General features: G+C 40.2%; 1 pseudogene; it reads right to left on the bottom strand.

The window, feature by feature from the left end:
- Positions 1-10,471: 10,471 nt before the first annotated feature.
- Positions 10,472-11,032, bottom strand: LOC143661572 (nucleotide triphosphate diphosphatase NUDT15-like; annotated as a pseudogene).
- Positions 11,033-11,309: the final 277 nt, after the last annotated feature.

Raw genomic sequence — 11,309 nt, 5'->3', positions numbered from 1 at the left:
GCATGAGTGAGGCATGATAATATTTGTCTTTTTATTTCTGACATTTCATTCAACATACTGTCCTTAAGGTTCACTAACCTAATTATGCCTCACAACTTCATTCCTTCTTGCAGCTGCTCAGTCCGAGACTACCCCCATCCACTGTGAATCGTGATCACTGTATGGCCAATTGATATTTGGCAGAGGTGTCAAGTCTGCCAAATATCAATTGGGGAAAGAATAGTCTCTTTAATAAATGGTACTGGGAAAAACTCAATATCCATATGCAAAGGAATAAAGGTCAACCCCTAACTCACACCATATGCAAAACTAAATTCAAAATGGATCAAAGACCTAAATATCAGAATCAAAACTATAGAACTCCTAGAAGAAAACATAGCAAAGCATCTTCAGGATGCTTAGGTTAGGCAATGGTTTTTTAGATTTTTCATCAAAATGGGACTTTGTCAAATTAAGAACTTTTGCGTACCCTAATGTAAACTGTAGATTATAGTTAATAGTATAATTATAATAATATTGCTTCACCAGTTGCAACAAAGTTAACACAGTACTGTAAGTGTCAACAATAGGAAAAATTGTGGGGGTGGAGGGTGGACAGTGGTGTATGGAAACTCCGTATTTTCTGAATGATTTTTCTGTAAACCTACAACTTCTCTAATTTTTAAAAATATTTAATACTTCTGGTAAACACTTATTACACATACTGAGGGCCAATGACTTAAGAAAAGGAGTATGAATTTATGTGGTACTATATTTATGTTATGTGGTTCTACACTCTAGAATATTGGAATTCATTCAATATCCAAGTCAATTTTCATATTTCCTATTAACAACTTGTATTCGGAATTGATACATACCATCAACAGAGCCATCCAAATAGGTAATTAATAATTGGTTCATATATTGACACAAATATATTTTTAAACCTTCAGTTCAAATTATTAACAAAGCCAGAGCCACTACATTTGCTCTTGATCGCTTTTGGGGACACCCTCTCAGCTTCCCCCTCAACACTCCCAAGTTCAGTTCTACAACTCGCCCTTGTGATTTTTCAAGTAGAAACCATGTGAACAACCAGCTATGCACACGTGCATACACCATGCCCCTAGGATCAAAAGCTGGCACAGAACACTAACTCAATTCAGAACAAAATAAAATTCTTTTCCCTTCCTTCCTTGCTTCCTTCCTTCTCTCTCTTTTTCTCTTTCTTTTCTTTTTAAACCTTTGTGCAGGCATGCTTCTTAGGGGTATGCTGTCAGTCTGGGCTTTTGTCTTGATTGGGCACTGATTTTTGACACTTGCTGAAAATGCCACATCTGCACACACACTCTATGGAAGCCACTTTTGCTTGCTGCCACCTGCCCTCACTGTATTGAGGCATGAGTCCATTGCTATTATGGAGCCTGAAGCAGAGCCAAGGATTAATCTCAAAGGGCTCTCCCCAGACATATATGAGTGGAATAAAGACGAGACACATGATAGCGTGAAGCCTCTAACACTCTTGTGGCAAAATGAGGGGCTGTGCTATAGGCTGGGGAAGAGTTTAGGTTCCTGGGAAATAAATGAGATTAAAATCTGTTATCCTTTACATATGAAGTTCCTTCGGACCTATCATCAACAGGGAGCATCTTTTTCTCTTGTTTTCTTTGGAGTGGAAATTGGAATTCCTTAAAGCAAAGGGACACATGGAAGGCTGGTAAGACTCAGTTAAGAGGTGGGTTTTCTGTCCCCATCCTGCTAATCAGATAATAGGAGAAGCAATCTAATATACTCATTTATACTAAAGTGTTAGGGACGTGATGTGTCATTTCTCCCAGAGGTATCTGCACTCTGGAGAATTTTGCTTTCTAAAGGCCTATGGAGAGCAAACAACACTTAATCTAAAGGAATATACAGAGAAAATGGGAGAATTTCAGGTACCAGAACTTTTATCACGGAAACCATCTATTAATACTTGGGTGGATCTAAATATATCTGTGTGATGAGATGACAGGCAAAAAAAGAATATGTCATACACAGCAAACTTAGAAGGGCAAATCATAACTTCTAATAGTTTTCCTTCCTCCTTCTTGTACCCATTCCAACCCTTAGAATGGTCAAGCAATTTCATGTCTCTGATTCCACTGCTCCGTGTAGCAAAACTGGTTCTGAGGATTCAGCAAAGCATCTCCCACATCTTTTAATGGTAAAGACAAGTCCAAGGCTGAGTTCATTGCAAAATGAAATTAGGGGTCACAAACAACGATGCAGAATGGGATAATATGGCAAAAATTTGGAAGGAAATGTCAAGGTCAGAAAAGCGTTAGACAAATAGCATTCAAAGATACAGGTACCATCAATATTTTCATGAAAAGGAAACATGCTTCAGTTAATGATGCTTGATTTTTCAGTTATTATTATGAAAGTAAGAAAAAAATATCCATTTGGTCATGTCAGGGTCAGAGAATTTACCAGATATTTGCTGACCAAATACAACTCAGCGTCTGTCTGCCATTCTTTCACACTTGTGCATTATCACCTTTCATTACACTCTCCAGCTCCAGCAAGAAACAGTTATGCTGTCTAGCTTAGTAGAGTCCCAAGGTGGGGAGGGGGGAGCGGTAACCTCTCCTCCTTCAGCCCGCTCCATCCTGCCAGGCATTCAGAGGGTGCATCCCCTGGAAAGGCTTAAAAACAATAATAAAACCAACTAAAAGTCAGTCTGCTTTTTATTATCATGTGGCCAGCAATTCTAAACACTGTCAGTGATAAAATATTCTCTTCTCTACCAAAAAAGAAAAAATTGGGGGGGTCCAATTTCTTACCAATTGCTGTTGCTGCTGTTGAGTTCAAACAATAAAAATGTAAGCGCCAATTTAGCACATTTTTTTTGCTCATTCTTAAGCAAATACTGTATTCTACATGGAAGTTAGTTCAGAGAATTAACACTACACATTTATTTGAGAGTCAGTTAACAACAAAGCTTGCTTTGGGCATAATTCATGCTTCCAGCCTCCATGGTGTGATATATTCCTGTGTTCACACCAAGTACATTCAAAGAAAACAATGGTAGCACAGTGACTATAAAGACAAAAAAAGAGAACTCGAGTTACTTCAATTCTGTCGTTCTATTGTGACTACTTGGAGATTTTAAAATGTGTTTAAATTCTTTGGAATGTATTGTGAGATTTCTAAGAATCTCTATCAAACTTATTCTTATGGTTATTTATCTGTTGCTTCATGTGAAAGAAACCTTTCAAAATAAAAAATTTAAAAATTGTTCTTCAACCAACTAAGAACAAAGATAAATAAATCATCACTCCATGAATTTGAGAAGAAAACCAATTTTGACAATGTCTTAGAAAAATGTGCAGAAATTCATCTAAAAAGCAGAAACTGTAAAATTACTATTCATTACTGTGAAATAACATTGGTCGGCATAAGTTTCATTAAATAATGAAATTTTAGGTATTCGTTACTTTTTTCCTTTTTGGCATTATTTTAGCTTTATTGTTTTTACTGACATGATACAAGGTTCGATAAAAGAATATCTTCAACGTCAGTGTCTCTTCTCTGTCTGTTATTATTTGTTTCATTTTATGACTATTAATCAAAATAATTGTGTCATATAAAGGAAGAGTGTTAAAAATGATGTGCTCTGGGTATCAAATGTTATTCTAGCATCCTAATCTGCGACCTGTTCTGTTTTGTGACTCCCTGACTCTCTCCCACGAAGCCTCACCCCCCACCACCACTCCAAACAGGACACACTGGTCCCATGTTAGAGAAAGAGAGATGTGATGCACTCAACTCATCCCTCCACCTGGACTTTTCTTCCGTTTTTCTCTCCACACCCAAGCCCTGAGCATTACCCTCAACCTGCTGTGAGAACAGTTTCCTTTCCATGCTACCACCCGCTACACTCCAACTCAGTGGGTTCCAGCTCTGGTCGGCTCAATTCCTTTAACTATAAAAATCCACGCAGACCAAAGGAAAAACATCCCCCCCCCCCAAATTTAGCATAGAAGCATCATCACTCTTCAAATTCCCAAAGGGTCCTATGTCAGCCAACGGTGATTTGTTACATCATTAATTGTCACGTTGCCTTCATATGTTGGCGACAGGGAAAGGTTATGATATTTATTCTTCATTTTTACTTACCTGAATATAATTGATTCCACTGATGACCTATTTCTGGAATCCACCAATCAAAGGAAATTGTAAAGCTCACCATAGTAACGGCTCAGGAGCCACCAGCCAATGGCGGGCCAAGGAAACGTTACCATCGCATAGCAACCGAGGGAGCTGCATGGCAACATCAGCTGCTACACAAAAGAAAAATTAGAAACAATATTCTGTTAGGGAGAAATAAAGGTATTAACTGTTAAGTCATACTTGAGTCACAGTTGTGAGGACCTATCCTAAAATATCCATCTAAACATAGTTCAGATAATACCTGACAGCTCCCAGAGTCCATGTGCTGGGAACACTTCACCCACCACCAACGCAGGACCTCCTGAAGGGCAGAAGAGAGGAGAACATCCAGAGAAGACACCACTTCCAAACAGAAAGGGAGGGGGTCTTTGAGTTCTGAAAACAGTGAAGCATATTTGGAGGGTAGATTACCCATACTTCATCACATTTAGTCCTCACAATAACTCCATGAGGGAGGCAGAACAGCTATTATTATTGCCACTGAATTTCCCATCTCTTCCCCCACCTCCAGCATTTCCCCCCTCCCCCACCCCACTGTACCCCACAGCTTTTCAGCCTCCAACTCTCCTATCTTGGTTAACGGCAATATGTTTCTTCCGATTGTTTGGGCCAAAACTTTGGAGTCCTTGACCCTTTCTCCATTTCATCCCCACAATCAATCCATCTGCAAACCCTGTTCCCTCTAACTTCAATATGTCCACAATCCAACCACTTCTCATCACCTCCACCACTACAGCCTGGTCCAAACCACCATCATTTCTTGCCCAGAGGCAACAACATCCTAACCTGTCTGCCTGCTTCCTACTCTTGCCTTCTACAGTCTATTCTCAACACAACAGCCCAAACAGAAGTTCTCGGCTCACAACCCTCCAGTGACTTCCCATCACTCAGAGTAAACATCCATATTCTCACCATGACTTACAAGACTCAACACAACCTAACTGCCCCGTTACCCCTCTGGCCCCATCTCCTGCTATGGTCGGCTTTGCTCACACTATTCCAGCCACACTCGTCTCCTCGCTGTTCCAGCACACCAGCCTCCCTCCACCGCAGGGCGTTTGCACTGGCTATGCCTTTGGGTTGACATGTTCTTCCTGTAGATTCCCTCCTCGCTCACTCCCTCATTTTCTTCATGTTTTGGCTCAAATGACACCTTCTCAGTGACTACATTTCTGACCTGCTTTAAAGCTGGTCTCTCCATTCCCCTGTCCCTAGACCCTTCCTTGGCACTAGTGATCACCTAAACAATAAACATCTGGTTATAAATGATGCAGATAAAGTAACTGAAGTTCAAGAAGCTCAGTGACTTACTCAGAGGCTCATAGCCAGGAGGTATTAGAGCTCAAACTTTAACCCAAATATACTCCCCAAACTTTGCTCTGCCAACTCTACCATATTTTGGCTTCCTATCCCAGATCTACCACCTCTTCTAATGAGTGTCATGAAAGCATGAATTCCCTGGGAATTCAAGGGAAGGAGGGACAGCTGGGCCACTGGAGTGACTGAGGGTATGGCACAGCAGGAGGGACAGCAGGCGTGAGCAGACCCCGACCTTCAGTGATGCCGAGTGACACTTCCAGGAGAGTCAGGACATGTGGCCGAGGACATGTCACCAGGCCTTCACCAATGGCACCCAGTGATGCTGATCTTCTCATCCCCGCCAGGCCGCTTTTCCTCGGAGATCCCCTTCATTTGCTTGGGTCAAAGACAAGGATTTACATGGACTTTTTAGTCCCCAAAGTGTTTCATCATCTATCTTGCTAATTTACTCTCAAAGTTCTCAGAATTTTATTAAGCAGATATTGCATGATATTTTAGTTTGCTGAAACTGACAAAATGCAATATACCAGAAATAGGTAGGCTTTTTCAATGGGGATTTATTAGCTTACAAATTTCCAGTTCTAAGGCTGCGAAAATAGCAACTTAAGGCATCAAAAGGATGATACTCGACTCTGAAGACAGGCTGTCAGTATCCGGGACACTTTTGTCACATGGAACGGCACATGGAGTCTCCTGGTCTCTCCCTTCTCTCCCAGGTTTCATTGCTTCCAGCATTTGACTTCACTGACATCCTCTCTGAGCTTCTGAATGTTTCTCTCTTTTAGCTTCTGTCTCTCTTAGCTTCCTTGTGTCCTTCTCTCTAAACTTCTATGGGGTTTTTCCTGTCTTTTATCCTCTTATAAAGAACTAGAGTAAGAGGATTAAGATCTACCTAGAATGAGGAGGGTCACATCTCAATTGAAAGAACCTAATCAAAAGATCCCGTCTGCTATAGATCTATACCCACAGGAAGGTATTAAAAGAAACACAGCTTCAAACATCACATACGTCATTGAAAAAAAACAGAAAAATTCAGCCACCAAATATATACTTTTGGTCTACATAATAAATTGTGTTTGTTTTTTGTTTATCAGAAGCAAACTAGTGTGATTGGGTTATATAGAGCAGTGTTTTCCAATTAAAATCATACTGGAAACTGGAGGAAGCCTTCTACGCTGACTCTGGTAGTGAAGTGGGGTGGGGAGGGAGGGGAAAATGCAGGGGAGAGGGGAGAGGGGAGAGCCCACTTGGAAGCAGGGCAGGGAGAGGCATAAACCAAAGTCGGTAACAATTTACTTGCAATGCTCTGTACGGTGATTAGGAAATGATGGGGATGGGGGATGCCAACAACATCAGCAAGCTTGCACAGGGCCTGTGAGAAAGAACAGTCAAATATTAAAACACACACACATTAGGCACCTAGAAATGTGAAAGGCAAAATCAACAATAATAATAACTACTCCTTCTTGAGCATTACAATATGGCAGGCAGTTTGCTAAGCACTTTTGTGATGTTTAAATTTCGTCCTCACAGCAACTTTGGGAGGAAAGAACTGCCTCCCCATCTTACAGAGAACACTCAGAGAAATTAAATGACTTACCCAAGGTCATACATTCGACTAGAAAACGACAAAACTGACCCAATGACCTCTATTACATCACACCCCTTCTCTTCAATAAGATTAATTCATGTGAATAAAGAAATATAGAGAAAATGTAGAACCTGGGAGGGACATAAAGAAACATTAACCAACAACGACAACAACAGCACCTCAGTGAAAGTCCCGGTCCATTCCAAGGACACAGAGCTCCGTGTGGAAGCCCTAAAGGGGCCAGGCTGGCCGGCCTACCTCTCATCTCACCCCCATCCCCTCCTTTTCAGGCTGCAGACTGTGCACAGTTCTGACAGGAAGGGAAGCGCCTGGGCCTTGCTCACAAAAGTTCATGTTACCGGAGACTGTGAAACACATGTTGTTCTATAATCACTCCCCTGTTGACATAAAACTCTCAAGCACAATGTTTCATCACGCCGAGGACCCCAGTTCATCAGCAATTTCCACATAGTGGGGCTTCACGGCTGGGCACCAAAATAGTAAAATGAATTTGCAGTTCTGTAGTGTTCTAATGGAGCTTCTGACCCGGTGGGGAGAGAGTGGGGGGTTGGGGTTAAAGCAAATATCCCTCTCAACAGCACCACTTTCCTTCCAGGTGTTCTGTTTTGTTTTTGCCTGAGAAACAAATCTAAACACAAACAAAATAATGAAGACCTGTTATGAATTCCTGATTTTTTTTTTTTAAATAAATCCAGTCTTTCTTTAACAGATGAATGTGGGGCCAGAATGCTGGGATCTGGCATTCTGACACAGTCCAGGGCTGTTCTTACCCAGACTAAACTTTCTGGTTATTTAGCCTGAGAAGCAGATGTTTCTCTACATTCAAAGGTGGTTGTAGCCGAGTTGCCTAGTATTAATGCCATCTTTTAGTTCATTTCTGTTTTTCAAGCAGCAACAGTTCTCACCTACTAGTTTCTCCTTTATTGTGAAGTTTCTCTGGGCCACCCCAGACTCTAATTGTCTAAGCATTTATTTCTGGACCATGCATTAGGCACTTGGATATTTGCAAATATTGCAGAAGACAATGTGTCTGAGCAGAAAGGACCCTGGAATCAGAGACTGGAGTTCAAAGTCCAGCTCTGAGATTTACTAGTTGTGTACTCTTGGGCAAATTACTTTATTCTCTCCTGTCTTCAGCTCTGTCACCTGTAAAATGAACACAGGGGTATAATTGTCTTAGATTGCCAGACTGCGTGGTAAGTACACACTATGGGTTGGCTTCAACAATGGGAATTTATTGGCTCATGGTTTCAGAGGCAAGAAGGGTTGCTTCCTCCCGGGTTGGGTAATATTCTAGGGCTGGTTTGCTACAATCCGTGGGGTTTCCTGGCTCACCTCCCTGCCTCATGTCACACGGCTTTGTCCTCCCCTTCTGCAATTCCATGACCTCCAAATGCTCTTCGTAAAGCTTCCATTAATCTGGATTCAGGCCCACCCTCATTCTGATTGGTCACACCTTAACTAAAAGTAACATCTTCAAGAGGCTATTTATAATCCACAGGAATGTGGATTAAAATTAAGAACATGTTTTTTTCAGGGTCCCATAACTCAATTTACCAGACCAATCTTACAGAAGTTTTTTGGTGATTGAGAAAAGACCTATATATAGTGTCCAGAATGTACCAAGTGCTCAATTATTTTTTATTTTTTTACATGGGCAGGCACCGGGAATCGAACCCGGGTCCTCGGGCTTGGCAGGCAAGCATTCTTACCTGCTGAGCCACCGTGGCCCCCCCTCAATTATTATTTTAAAAGCAAAATACATAAACAGATGAAGTAAGGAATGGCAAACATGGGAATGTATCTTTCTAATTGAACCCAATCTTGTCAAACTATCTTAATTAATTACATATGAATGGATTTGTCAGAACCAAAGTGCAATCAATCCCATCTTCAAACAGGAGAAGCCCTATTTCCCCAGTTGTGTGTATTTTTTTTTTAATTCATCAGTGTATTAGAAGTTCAAGGAACACACAGTGATCATCATACTTGAGCTCTATATATGATTTTGGAAAAACAATTAAGAAAAGAACTTTAAAAATTATTTTCATTCACTGGAAGGAAGACTCCTTTGTCTCAAGTATTACAATAGTCTTTGAGTCTTTTAAAGGGGAAAAATCATATGCAACCACTCTAAGTCAAGCATGGAATTTCACTCATAAAGAGAAGAACTAAAACTCATGAATATAAAAGTTCTTCAGCTTTTTGGTTTCAGATCCCTGTACACTATTACAAATTATTGGAGACAACTAAGAGTTTTGTTTTTGAGGGTTTTATCTATTATTTTTATGATATTCCAAAAAAACCTGAGAAATGTTAGAAATATTTTTTATTAATTCATTTATAACAGCAAACCCATTCAATGTGAACATAAATAACATAATTTTTATGAAAAAATAATTATATTTTCCAAACCAAAAAAAATAGGGAGAAGAGTGGGATTTTTACATTTTTGCAAATCTCTTTAATGTCTGGCCTTACAGAAGAAAGCTGGACTCTCATATCTGCTTTTGCATTCTGTTTGTTATGATATCACACATTATGCAGAACCTGGAAAATTCCTCTGTGCACACATGAAACATTGAGAGTGAAAAAGACAAACTATCTTAGTATTATAAAAATAGTTTTGACATTGAGTACCCCTTAAAAGGATCTCATGGACCCCAGATCCTACTCTGAGAACCACTGCTCTGATCTAATCTCTTCATTTTACACATAAGGGCACTGGATCTCAGAGAGATTGAGAATCCAAAATAACATGGCCTGCTACTGGTAGAATATAGAGCCTACATGTTTTGTTACATTTCTCTTGGTTTCAGTTCTCAATTAGAAACCTGGGGAATATACCCTACTAGCCTATACTTTCTGCTCTCGGAGATTGTCACAATATATTATCAAAACTTTTATCAAACGAAGAAGAGGAAAATCAACAACCATAATAAAGTCTGCAACAGGCACAGTATGTTAGCATTTGAATTATGACCTCTACTTGAAGTAAAATGCTAAGACCAATTCTGTTACTCCCTATTCCATGCAGGCTAGTAATGACAAACTGCAGAGTAGGCATTTTATATAAATATGGAAAGGAGATTTACCACAACATCACCATTTATCACATATTCTGTGGCTGGTGCACAATCCAATGATGTACCCTAGCAAAATTTTCACACACACTAGCCAAAAGGAAGGTGAGTATATTAAGAGACTGTAAATAAAGTGGCAATCCAGTGGAACTTTTTAGGTAAAATGGAGAAGCTCTGAAATACGGATGGTTTTTCATTCCCTAAATCGGATCTTATTTTGTCTTTTTTTTTTTTTTTTTTACTAAAGAATCCTTTTATTCACCTAGAGATGATTTCCTTTGTATCCTACCAAATGATCCAAATCCTTTTTTAAAAGATCTTAACCTTGTCCCTTTAAACAATGTTGTGCCCAGAAAAGCTGGTCCAATGGAAGAAATTCTTCCCAGGGAACCAATTCCAAATCTATGAAATATGGCAGAATGCTAATTTCCAAGTGATCCACCATCTCTTAAAAGGTAACAAAATTTTCACTTTTTTTCAGGCTATACCTACTTTGGTTCTGAATCATGAGTCAAGACTACCTCTCCTTTCATTAATATAGTGGCATAATGATAATTCTCTTTCTCAGTGAAAGAATTCACAAGCAAGGCAAAGCAAACATTTTTCAGGTAAAGAGCTGCTTCTCTCCACGTCTCCCTTTGAGCACATTCTTCCCAGCTTTCGCGAAACTCCAAATGACTTCCCCAGGAAGTTGGAAACTGCCAGCTCTGAATGATCCTTTCCCCTTCCCCAGGAAGCCACAACAAGGACACCTGCAGCTGGTCACCACGACTCCCACCTCAATGCAGGGACACTGGCCCCAAGGCTTCTCGTGGGCTGTCATGGCTATTTCCCCAATTTTTGAGATGAGTTTGTTACATTTCCCTCAAAACTGAATATACTCAAGGACCAAGCCTTTCAATGGATGATATTAGATACCAAATTTAGGCCAAAGTTTCCCTTATGAGCACATCAACACTCTGCCCCATATCACCCACAACGGCTCCGGGCATCGTTCTCTTTGCCTCAGTATCCACCAAACTTTTATTAGCCTTTGAGACCATAAACAAAAACCACCTGTAAAATCATGGTAGAGACTTCAGACTATAAATCCTGCTTAA

The sequence above is a fragment of the Tamandua tetradactyla genome, chromosome 17 (assembly GCF_023851605.1).
Source record: "Tamandua tetradactyla isolate mTamTet1 chromosome 17, mTamTet1.pri, whole genome shotgun sequence".
Lineage (NCBI taxonomy): Eukaryota > Metazoa > Chordata > Mammalia > Pilosa > Myrmecophagidae > Tamandua > Tamandua tetradactyla.
Note: the sequence above shows the minus strand (reverse complement) of the source record. Positions and strands in the feature narration are given on the sequence as shown.